Below are 12060 nucleotides of genomic sequence, written 5' to 3'. Positions count from 1 at the left end.
GGTCTTTGGAACTTGTATTGCACACATGAGTCTTAAATTATTATCAGCGAGTTATGGTGGCATTTTGGCCCCAGTCTAAAAGGGCTGGAGAACAATTAAATACAAAATAGGTTAGGCTCTACTGGGTGATTTTTTATTTATTTTTATTTTTACTGAGTAGGCCTAACTATCATAATTTTCCCAGATAGTGTATAGATTTTTAGGCATTCTATTATCTCAAACAGCCTGAAAATAGTGCATTTAGCTGACGTAATGGGAAAAAGAATCTCCTCGGGGGAGTATGCCCCTGGACCCCCTAGGTTTGGGCTAAGCCCCGAATGTTTACATCGTCTGGCTCCGCCGCTGGCCTATAGTGAGTGTTAATATTTGAAACTATTTTCATCCCGTACATACGCAGATTGAAACATGAACGCAATGCGGGGGTGATAAATAATTGGACCTGATGTCACAGTCACCGAGTCGTTAACCGGTTCAAGTCGTTGTTAACCGGTTGACACACTTAGGCCTATTAGAAAACTTGAATCTTTAAAAACTATAACATAGGGCTTTACAGAACCAATATAGGCCCTCGTATTTTATTATGGTAAACAAGGAAACATGTGTTTGCATTTAACATTTTATTTGCACTTTAATGCAAGCCTTCGACAACAAATCTCGTAAAAAATAAATAAATAAATCAACAACAAAAAACGGTCGTACTTCAGAATTTAAAATCAGCTGCTTGCGTTCGGTTTTGTCCGATGTCTTTAATACAGTGAATTGTCATAATTTGTGTAAAATCCCGTGTTTGAACTGATCTACCGATCTTGAAATTTGAAGAAGCCAAGTGAATGACAGCTCTATCAGCCTTACACTGAGGTGGAGTCACCAAGCGTTCGTTTTTAAACCATAACTTCATCTATTCTGTGTTTTAAGTAGCAATAAGACATTAGCCAATATATCTGTACTTAATTTACCATGGTAAACCGATAATAAGATAGGGCCTACATTTAAAGTTAGCATTTAATATTGATTTAATACGACCAAATCAGTCACAAAAAAGTAGGCTACATAAAGGACTGTCATGCTCAGGCCTGAATCGTCTACAACCAATGAGATTGCTCATTGCTGTATTATAAACCAATTAAATTGGGGGTGGGCCCAATGTGTAGCCCCGCCCCATCGTCCTGACTGCACTCTGGGGTAGCCTGCTACATTATGATCGCGATTGTGTCGGACAGTCGGAAAGTCCTTGTCTATGGAATATATTTATTCCACGCAAAAGGAATTATAAAATTACATAGGAACGATCATCCAGTGTTTAACCAGAGATTTTTTTTAAATATGTAAATGTGCTGCGCGCTTTGAAATGCAAATTAAATCCCTTGAGATTAACGTTCTAATGAAAAAACACACACACACACACACACACACACACACACACACACACACACACACACACACACACACACACACACACACACACACACACACACATATATATATATATAGCATTGAATGATACAAATAACAAATAATATGTTGTCAAATAATAAGTTGATAACAAACGATAGCCTATTAATTAGCCTATAGCCCACACTTTACATGAAAAATAGATCGTTATTCAGAGAGCACTGTCTCTCTATAGGCAGACTTTTTCCTTCTAAATATTTTGAAATTGAGTGTAGCCTATAGCCTACAGTTAACTAATTATATCCGATTTCGAGAGTTTTAGACAATGGTGTGAAAAGCAACTATGATGAACAAACATTTACTTGATGCGTAATTAGTAATTAGTTTTAATGCCATTTTTATTGTTGAAAATGTCTATCTTAGCTATATTAGAATGAATGCTTATGTAAAATAACGCATCAACAGCATTAAACAGCATATAAAACAAAACGGCCTAATGTTACTGAATGAAATGTCGACCGAGGGCGAGCTTTAGGGCTGTTTCTGAATCTGATGCAGATGTAGATTTTAACACGTGATTTACTCAGTTTTTGCTCATAATATTGCTTTTTTGAATGAAACTTACCCACATCCATGTGTTGATAAAATAAAATAAAAACTTAAAAAATAGTAATGTTTTCCAACTTTTGACCAATAATGTATTCTATATAATAATGGGAAAAAAATAAAAAATAATAATAATAACTTAAAATAAAAATAATCAAGTCTTTAAAGTACTTACCCTATTAAACCAAAAAAAACCACCAAAATAGGATTTGTTGACCAGGATTCTGTCACTGCTCTGATTTTTTGAGTCTATCAGCGTCAGGTAAATGCTGTTCGTTTTCTCAGCAATAATCTGTCTATAAGTAGAAACCTTCACCTTGTAGGTCGACATATTGCCTGAATGAAAGATGTACAATCTCTGGATCCTCAGTTTATTCTTAAGCACCTTTATATGAAGTTCACTTCCGGCGCTACTCTCCACCTCCTGTGACATTATAATGTGGGTTTGGTCTATCAATCAAAAATGTCATGCGCATTCCTGCATATGTAATCTATCAAGTTTCTGAATTAATAGGAGATACATGAATAGCCTAGAGGTATTCCTGTGGTACAGACAATCCCCTTTCACTGATAAACTTTTACAATCACAATTGCTATTTACAATTTACCCTTCTTAATAATATCATTAATATAAAAGTGAGGAGTAAAATAAGAGTGTACATTAAATCTAATTTAATTTGGATACTACGTTTAAAATGCCCTCCCACAATGTAGCCTACAGTAAATGTGGGTCAAAACAAAGGGTAAAAATCTCCGGCCGAATAACTTACTGTTTTTTTTGGGGTCAAATACCAAGGTCGTATAGTAGCCTAATTTATAGGAGAACTCCGGGCAATTTTTAAGTTAATCTTGATCGTTACACCTTTGTGAGTAATGTCTATAGAAAAAAAAAAAAAAAAAACGGATTGGTGCTTGCAACACAGAGCTGTTCCCGCAAATGCCCAGAGCTCCAACTCAGCTAAAACGGCAGTTATAGGGGCATTTACATAAAGAGTGTTTTTGTGCCTCATAACAGACACGAAATGCAATTAAAATGTCTGTCCAACATGAACAGGCCCCTTACATGTGAACAAGATGCGTTTAGCAACTTAGCCATTGTTTAAATTCACCTAAATAGTGTTTTAGACGGCTAGCTGTAGTCTCGCGCAACTTAGTTGTAGCCGGTAAAAGGTAAATACCAGTGTGCAGGTGGGAGTATATTATATATATAAATATAATTGAAGACATAGAAGCTAGTGAAATAATTAAAGTTTTGCAAATAAGACTACAAAAACATAACTAAATTATTAATTCAGATATTAGTACATGATTATTCAGGCTGTTAATCCAATAGCGTTCCTGACTCACATATATTAGTTAACTTTACTCAGTTATATAAAATACATGCTTCTTACTAGGTTTTGTTGAGTTACAGTCAATTGCAGGATGAAAATAACAAGTTACTCAATAATTTGAGTGACGCTTACTTGAAACAAGCAAGTAGCAACAAAGGATGCAATGACGTTACTAAACCAATGAGAGGCAGCAGTGCATTAAAGCGTGCCTAATGTGCAGAAAAAACCAAGAAGAAGAAGCGGCACTTGTGAGAGCATGCGCGATAGATTCTGTGTGTATTTTCAGCGCCAATTTTGAAGATGTGGAAAGACGTTGACCGACTGCCTACAGTTTTTATCTGGAGCTTCGCTACGTTTTTGGAATAATAATATGAGATAATAATAAGGTGAGTAATCAAGCTTGCGACTTTTGTGTGAATGTTTTTTTTTACTCTGTCGCTAATCTTTACTGATCTCCTTAATGTGTACCAAATAATTGTGATATTCGGAGCTTGAAGAATATGGTCAGGCATAACAGTCCCTGGAATGCCTGAAAAGCTATTTATTGTTCCCAAATGTAAAACTGATGCATTTTCACTAATGCATTCTCCTCTGTTGGCATGGTTTATAAATTATTAAGGTTACAAATCTTGTGAAATGGCGCACATTTACAGTTAAAGGTAACGTTAACCTGCAGTTTATGCAGAGATGAAATTTGTGATGATTTTTGACAGTATTTATGAATTCACAATAGCATTATACTTTTATTTTTAAATTGAGTACATTAAGAATGTTATGCAAGCACTGTAAAAGTGATTTTCTTTACTCAAACTCAACTGCTTTATCACTGCTGATAAAATTAGCCATCTTTTAACAAGATGAGAAACTTAGTAATGTTAAGTAATGTTACCCTAGTGGAACCTCTGATTGCATCAAAGATGGACCAGACCTTCTCAATGTGAAAATGTGAGATTGTGGATGCAGATGGAGCAGTGGCCAGCTCTTTTTACAGAGAGACAAGTAAGAACTTATTCATATCCCTTTTTCCACCATGAGAAACCACATTCTTTTTAGGTTTGGCTTTAGAATTGGCCTGTAGGCCTGACCATGCATTGAAAAATTTCCACACTTTCCCATGCATTTTTTTTGCCTGTGTTGTAGGTGTTTGCAGAGTTTGACAGGATAGTCACCACAGATCTGCAGACTGCAGAGTAACCTTTATGGTGCTGTGGATCGCTACACACCACGTTTTGTCACAAGTCTTCAAGAAGCATTGGAGAGAAATTTGATGATCTTATGCAGCAAATTAATACAGGGGTGAGTTTACTGCAGCCTTAATTTTTTTTATTATTATTCTGAGTTGATTATGGTTTTGCTTACAATCTATTTAGGCTAGCTGTTGTCTAACGTGTTGTGGGGTTTTGTTGATAAACCCTTTAACTGTGGGCTGTTATCTTAATAGTCACTTCTCCACTTAAAGACATAATGGTAATGACACTTTTCTTTAATCTTCATATCAAAAAATTATGATACTTTTAATAAAATCCGAGTCCTTTCTGTTCCTCAATAGGCAGCAATGAAAGAAATCATTAAAGTAGCTCATGTGACTCCAGTGGTTTAACCTCATTTCATGAAGCAACATGAGCACTTTTTTGTAATAATATTTATATAAAATAATATAAAAATAATATTTTGTATTTACTAAATCTTATCGATTTGTTCAAAGGATAACAACGTCCTGGTTGCGTATGCAACCCACCGTTCCCTGAAGGAGGGAACGGAGGACGTAGTCGACGGTGGACTGAATTGGGATATCGCTAGAGAGCCTGTCTTCTTCGAGTACTATTGAACGAGCCAATGTAATTGGCGTGCGTGATTCGCATCACACACTCCGCCCCCGCGGCGCGGGTATAAATACGGAAGTGGATGCACGCACTAGTTGCTTTTCGCTGAGGAGCCGAGAGTAACCCGGGGTCAGCGGTGGTCCAGCGGTAGTGGCAAGGGGACTACGTCCTCCGCTCCCTCCTTCAGGGAACGGTGGGTTGCATACGCAACCAGGACGTTCCCTTTCAGTCGAGAACGTCAGACGAAGTCGACGGTCGACTGAATTGGGATCACCCATTGAACACGCCACTAACGCTGCCACCTTCCAGTGCCTAAACCAAAGCCTCCTGATGCCCCCGCAAACTTAAGGCGGGGAAGGACAGGGCTTAGGCCAGGGAAGTCACTGCTGTTCCTACAGGACCACTGGGAAAGCGTTCCCCGTACGTTGGAAGGAAGGGACGCTGCGGAAGCCACATCCAACCCAGAGGGAGGTAATGTGGAGAATACACATATGAACTGGGCGGAAACCGGGCAGTCTAACATATGGAATGTCACTGGGGTGGCTCCAGCCTAAGACGGGGGGAGACACACCGGACAGTGACGGCAGAGAGACTCTGCCGAGGGAAGACACGGGCTCACCGCAGGGAGCCGTATCGTGGAAGAATACACATATGGGGTCACCGAAGGGACCGCAACATATGGACCCAGCCTAACACAGGTTCCACACTGCTTACGAGTGGTAGGCCTAACACCAGCAATCCGCACGTCCGACGTCGGAGGGGTGTGGAGGAACTCAACAGGGTTCAATTTTAAGGGAACTCAACTGGAGTAGAAAGGCGCACGTATCTAGTCCATAGGAGGGGAATGGCGCAGCAAGCCGACACTTGAACCGGGCTCACGGTGAAACTGGCTTCATGAGAAGGGAGCCCACGAGAGGCAGCGGTTCAACTAGGTGTCGTCCAGCCCCCAACTCTAGAATCTGTTTTAGCAAAGCATATCGTCAACGCCCAGGCGGAGCACTTTACACTCATCATAGAGGAGCTCAACACCTAAGTGGACATGTTGCATCTCGGATCTTTGCCGAAATGAAGGCAAGCACTAAGTGCAACTTTGCATGGAAACAGCCTTCCCTCTCTGCTGAATTCCAACAGATATTTGAAGAGCTGGTCTGAGGTCTATGACTTGCATTCTGTACACGTCCAAGCGAACGGACAGAGAAGCCAGGGCTGGATCTGCCTCCTCCAGGGCAGCGCTTGCAGGCTCACCACCTGCTCCTATTACGGGAGAGGTAGGAACCTTGGGCACAATCCGAGCCGGGGTCTCAACTTGTGAGAGTTAGCCGGCCCAGACTCCAGGCACAATACGTTGACCGAAAGCGAGCAAGTCCCTACCCTCTAGTAGAGACCACGCGAGCAGGAGAACTGATATAACAGAATTTTTAACTCACTGCCTGCAGTGGCTCAGGGGCGGTCTCTGCAGTGCAGTCGCACCAGGGACAAGGCCCAAGAGGATAAAGAGGGACACAAGGATTTACAAGACCTTGCTCCTCAGGAACCTGACGATCAGAACGTGCTTCTGCATACTTCTGCAACACGATGAGCGTCGTTTAAACACCGAGGCAACATCATTTTGAGGGTGAAGGAAAACAGCCTATTGCAACCCATTTTGCAGGAAAGAGAGCACTGAAGTGATCGAAAGCTTTCAGGATCTCCTCTGGAGAGAAGACGCACTCAACGACTAGGTTCCACTTCTAAAGGCGTAAGCACGCTACCCAATTCTAGGGGGTGCTCGCAGAAGTGATGGTAACTATCACATGTTCTTGTGATAGCCACATGAACCTCCGCGTTCAGATGTAAGACCGCCCGGAATCCGCGGGGGAAGAACGCGTGTGCCATCGTGCCCCGTCCCCGAAGAGTTTTCAGGGGAAGTCAGGAAGTCTTGCTGTTGATGGGAACCAGGTCTAGTTGGGCCAATAAGGGGCAACTATGAAGACCTGTTCCTCTCCTGACTTGGCACGTAGGTGCAAGCGACGGGCGCAAAAGACAGGAGCATTGCTCAACACAACATGTGAAGATCACTGGGCTTCAGGAGCATTTTCTGCTCAGCACTTGGGTGTGACAAGTTCACTGAGCTTCAGGAGCATTCCTGCTCAACACCTTAGTGTGATAAACTCACCGAGCTTCAGGAGCATTTCTGCTCAACACTTGAGTGTGAAGAACTTCACTGAGCGACAGGAGCATTTCTGCTCAGCACTTGAGTGTGACAAGTTCACTGAGCTTCAGGAGCATTACTGCTCAACACCTGAGTGTGATAAACTCACTGAGCTGCAGGAGCATTTCTGCTCAACACTTGAGTGCGAAGAACTTCACTGAGCACCAGGAGCATTTCTGCTCAGCACTGCGTGTGACGAATTCACTGAGCTACCTGTGATGAACTCACAGAGCTACAGGAGCATTGCTGCTCAACACCTGAGTGCGATGAACTTCACTGAGTTTCAGGAGCAATTCTGCTCAACATGAAGAGTGATGATTTCACTGACTTGAGCAGGCGCAAGGCGACCATGAGTCGCAGTCACTTTTAGAAGGCTCACTGGGGTTAAACGCATTTCTGCGGGCCCCTGGGGCAGCTGGGACCCAGTGTTTGTCCAAGGGTAGTCCGCTCGGTTTACCCAAACACTGGCGGAAAAATAAAACCGGGGGGGGCAACTGAGCGGCCCCGGAATGGTCATGACCCAGCCGGACCCAGGGGATGGAGTCTCCACTTGCCCTGGCTATAACTGTCGTGAGGCTCGATGGCGGCACGATTGAGTAAGCGGGAGGAGTGGAACAAGGCGCCCTCAGAAGCGTCTGACTCCAAGGAGGAGGTGACGGGTGAGTTTGTGACATGCAGGGGAAGCTTGCGCAACGGTCGCAATGTCTAACAACTCGAGGCACGAATGCCCGTGTAGTCGGGGGTCGCCCAGGCCCCCGTTAAAACACGCCCTTTGTACATGGCCCCTCTGTTGAAGAGGGTTTGGCAGCAGACCGGGATGAACTATAGTCACACAGGGTGAGCTGCTCTGCCACGGTCACCTCGGGACTCGATCGTGAAGCTAGCGCTGAAGCGGTCACATATGGAGGAAGCCAAAGGCTGCGACTACCATATACCCCAGGAGCCTCTGAAAGTTCTTTCAGTGGGACCCTTTCTCACTTCAACACCAGCTGAACACATTCTCATTGGAGAGACATGTTGGACCGAGTACCTCTCCAAAACTAAAAAAGAGATACTCAGCCCGTGGGCGAGATTACTCTCTTCCAGTTGACCTGAAGACCCAACGGGCTCTGGAGCACTCGAGGGGAAGGACACTGTACTGATACTCCACCCTTAGACGCAACACACAGGATGGCCTGCGGTGCAGGAGGTAGAGATCTGAAGCACATGTCTTTCAGGTCAAAGCTGCAGACCAATCTTGGGCCAAGATGGTCACGACCCACCACCTAGTAGCACGAAGAACGAGTTTACAACTGGCCTTCGTACCGGCTGGAGGAGCGGCTATATCAAATCCTTCGCCAGCAGGATAAGATAAGCACGCACAAGTCAGGAGCAATGCTCAACACTCGGTGTGATGAATATCACTGAATTTTCAGGAGCACGTCTGCTCAACACCTAATGTGATGACTATCACTGACTTGAGCGGGGTAGCCGAGCCTGAGGTGGGGCAGCAAAGTAGAGAGAGTGGTGTTAGTGTGCTGTGCAACACTTACCTGTCTCCACAAGCGGCAGGGGGCGCGTGAGAAGGCGGATGACCGGGTCCTCGAACGCACCAAGCTGCCTGCTGGCGACCAAGGGGGAGCTGAGGGGTGTAAGGCTATACAGGGTCACACCCGCCAGACTGGCCCTCTTGGGACCCAGGAACAGATGAAATTGCTCTCTCTTTGAAGTGTGGGTACCGCTTGCTCCGCTTTTTTTTTTTTTTTTTTTTTTAGGGAGCCAGCGGCGGAACAGACACACACACAAACAAAAGGCTCCACCCGGCCCTCACCCGGGGGGAGGGAGTGATCGTGCCACTCCAAGAGCATCTCCTCCATTCCTGGGCGGCCCGCTCCGGAATGCTTTCGCTGTCGCTTGCCACCTGGCTTGGCAGCGCCTGGAGCGGACTGGGCGTCTCTACTGCGGCCGGCTCCATGCTAAGGCCTGGGTCGAGGCTGCTGCGGCGGGCCAGCAGGAGCGGCAGCCGGGGAACGCCCACGGCGACGAGCAGGCGGAGGAGCTGCCACCGGCGGCGGGTGGAGGCAGCAGCTGGCCACCGGGGCAGGATGTGCCGGATGACCTCCGTCTGCGCTTGAGCGGCAGAGAACTGTTGGATGCAGTTCTGCACCGCGTCGCCGACCAGCCCAGCCTGGGAAATTGGGGAGACCAGGAACCGAACCTTGTCCGCATCCGCCATACCAACCAGGCTGAGCCAACGAAGGCGCTACTGGACCACGAAGGTGGACATCGCCAGACCGATCACGCACGCTACGACACCCGCACCCCGGAGGGTGAGGTCGGATGCAATGCGGTGCTCACCTATGAGCGCACGGTCTGGATTACCCTCGTGCATGCCATGGGTGCCCAAGCCTGCAGCAACGCCATGGCATGCAAGAGGAAGCGGCTTGTCCACAGGCTTTGTAAGCCCTGCCCGTCGGAACGGACAAAACCTCACAGGCCCTAGGGGGGAGACGAGGATCCCCCCAAAAGGCAGCGGCCGCCGGACACAGGTGCACCTGTGTCGACAGACCGCTCCAATGGAGGGACACCTCGCAACCCTTCACCGTTCCTCCATCAAGGGTACTGAGGGGGAAAAGCTATTCAGGCAGTTTCTGGCAGAGAAAGGTGCTGTTCACCACCTGATAAGCTCTCCATGCATTTCGGGAAAGAAAGGCACTGGGGCGGCGAGCTGAGAACCAGCGCGGCCCGCCCCAAGATACCAAACTCCAGATTACAACCGAGACTGAACGGGACACGGTGGAGGTTCCACTCGAGCCCGGCAGCCTCGGCGGCCCGTTTCAGCATAGCTGATAATTCTGGATCCGGCTCGGGCAACATTGAACTCCCGGAGGGAGACAATGCAGCCGAGTCATCATCTCTAGAAGTCAGCTCACCCTCCGATGCTGCAATCGGCGTCCTGTCCTCCAGGGGAGCCCCGAGTGAAATCGCTGGCCCACCCATTACAGATGGACCAGCAGACAACACAGGAGGCTCCAGTGGTTGCAGTGGAAGGGAGGAGTGAGGAGCCCACAGGGAATGGTTACCGGGCGGGACATCCAACACTATCCTCCGGTCACCCATCCCACACAGCACCCGAGGGTGGGGCATGGTAATGGGGACTCGCTCTCCGCGAACGAAGGCGAGACTCGCCCTCAACACTGCGACAGTCATGTTCCCACAGTGAAAACATGAGCTGTCCACAAAAGCTGTCTCAGCGTGCTGTAAGCCCAAACACGTGACACAACAGTTGTGACCATCAGAGAGAGACAGGGAACGACCGCACCCAGAAACGCACGGGCGGAATGACATCTTGAAAAAGATGCAAACGCACCCGTGTTGCTCTCTCAGAAAATAGGACCGTCACCAGTGCCGGAGCACACAGGGGAATGACCGCGGCAACACTGAACAGAGAACTGAAACAGTGAAGCACTCACTTTTCCGCCCTCTAACCAGCCATCAACACACACAAACATTTAGAAATTTGTTGCTGTCAAAACAGCAGTTGAGAGCTCAAAGCTCGCGATCACCGCTGCACTCGCGCTGTAGAACACCAGCACTGGGAGAGTCTTCCTGAAGAACACCGACACACTCGCTCGTTGTAGACAACAGCACTCTCAGAGACATCAAACGATCGGCTCCGAAGCGAAAGGTAACTAGTGCGTGCATCCACTTCCGTATTTATACCCGCGCCGCGGGGGCGGAGTGTGTGATGCGAATCACGCACGCCAATTACATTGGCTCGTTCAATAGTACTCGAAGAAGACAGGCTCTCTAGCGATATCCCAATTCAGTCGACCGTCGACTACGTCTGACGTTCTCGACTGAAAGGGAACTGGCTGCTCATGCATGAGCAATACACACATGTATGCAGGGCAGATAACTGACAATTAATCATACCTTTTCACTTTTCCCTGTTGTAATATTTTTATTGTTTGGTTTCATTCAGGTTTGTGATGTTGATGAAGCCTGGGCACAAGTATCTGTTGGGTTGCTGACTGTCATTGACGAAGAAAAACCTCTCTCTCTACCTTTGCCCAGTGTCTTCTGCCATCATTGTTGAGAGAGGTATTGTAATAATCTGCAGAACCTGCCTCATGCAATTTGCATCTATTTAGGTCTGTCTTATGCTTTAAATTTGGATTACACAAAAGACATGAAAAACACTGATGCTTGGTTTGGGACAGAACAAACTCCCACCAAAACTGCAATCTCTGAAAAATCTCTTGAGTAATGAAATGTGCAAGATTAATGATGTTTGGCATTAGATTACATTCGTTTATGACAGTGGAATGAGATTAGTTAATAGAAAAATAAAAGGGAAACTAAGCCACTTGTTTAAAATTGTCAGCCCATTAGTTCATGAGCAAGTTAAAAGGTTAGTTCCCCCAAAAATGACAATTCTGTCAGTAATTACTCACCCTCATGCCGTTCCAAACCCGTAAGACCTTCGTTCATCTTCGGAACACAAATAAAGATATTTTTGATGAAATAAGAGAGCTTTCTCTCCCTCCATTGAACGCAACGTCATTGAAACTTTCAAGGCCCAGAAAGCTAGTAAAAACATTGTTATCCATGTGACTACAGTATTTCAACCTTAATATTATGAAGCGATGAGAATACTTTTTATGTGCAAACATAACCCCAAATAACGATGGAACGAGATTCAGTTGTTATGGGAAGAAGGAGGAACAAATAC

General features: G+C 45.9%; 1 long non-coding RNA gene across 1 annotated transcript; it reads left to right on the top strand.

Moving 5' to 3' along the window:
• The first annotated feature begins 3367 nt into the window (after nucleotides 1-3367).
• LOC143710844 (uncharacterized) lies at nucleotides 3368-11597 on the top strand. The gene is made up of 4 exons (XR_013194657.1): nucleotides 3368-3718; nucleotides 4227-4331; nucleotides 4473-4628; nucleotides 11311-11597. It is a non-coding gene; the product is annotated as an uncharacterized LOC143710844 (long non-coding RNA).
• The last annotated feature ends 463 nt before the right edge of the window (nucleotides 11598-12060 follow it).

Source organism: Siphateles boraxobius, unplaced genomic scaffold, assembly GCF_051911475.1.
Source record: "Siphateles boraxobius isolate OS27281-9 unplaced genomic scaffold, OSU_SipBor_1 48, whole genome shotgun sequence".
Lineage (NCBI taxonomy): Eukaryota > Metazoa > Chordata > Actinopteri > Cypriniformes > Leuciscidae > Siphateles > Siphateles boraxobius.
This window is presented reverse-complemented; position numbering and strand designations above follow the sequence as displayed.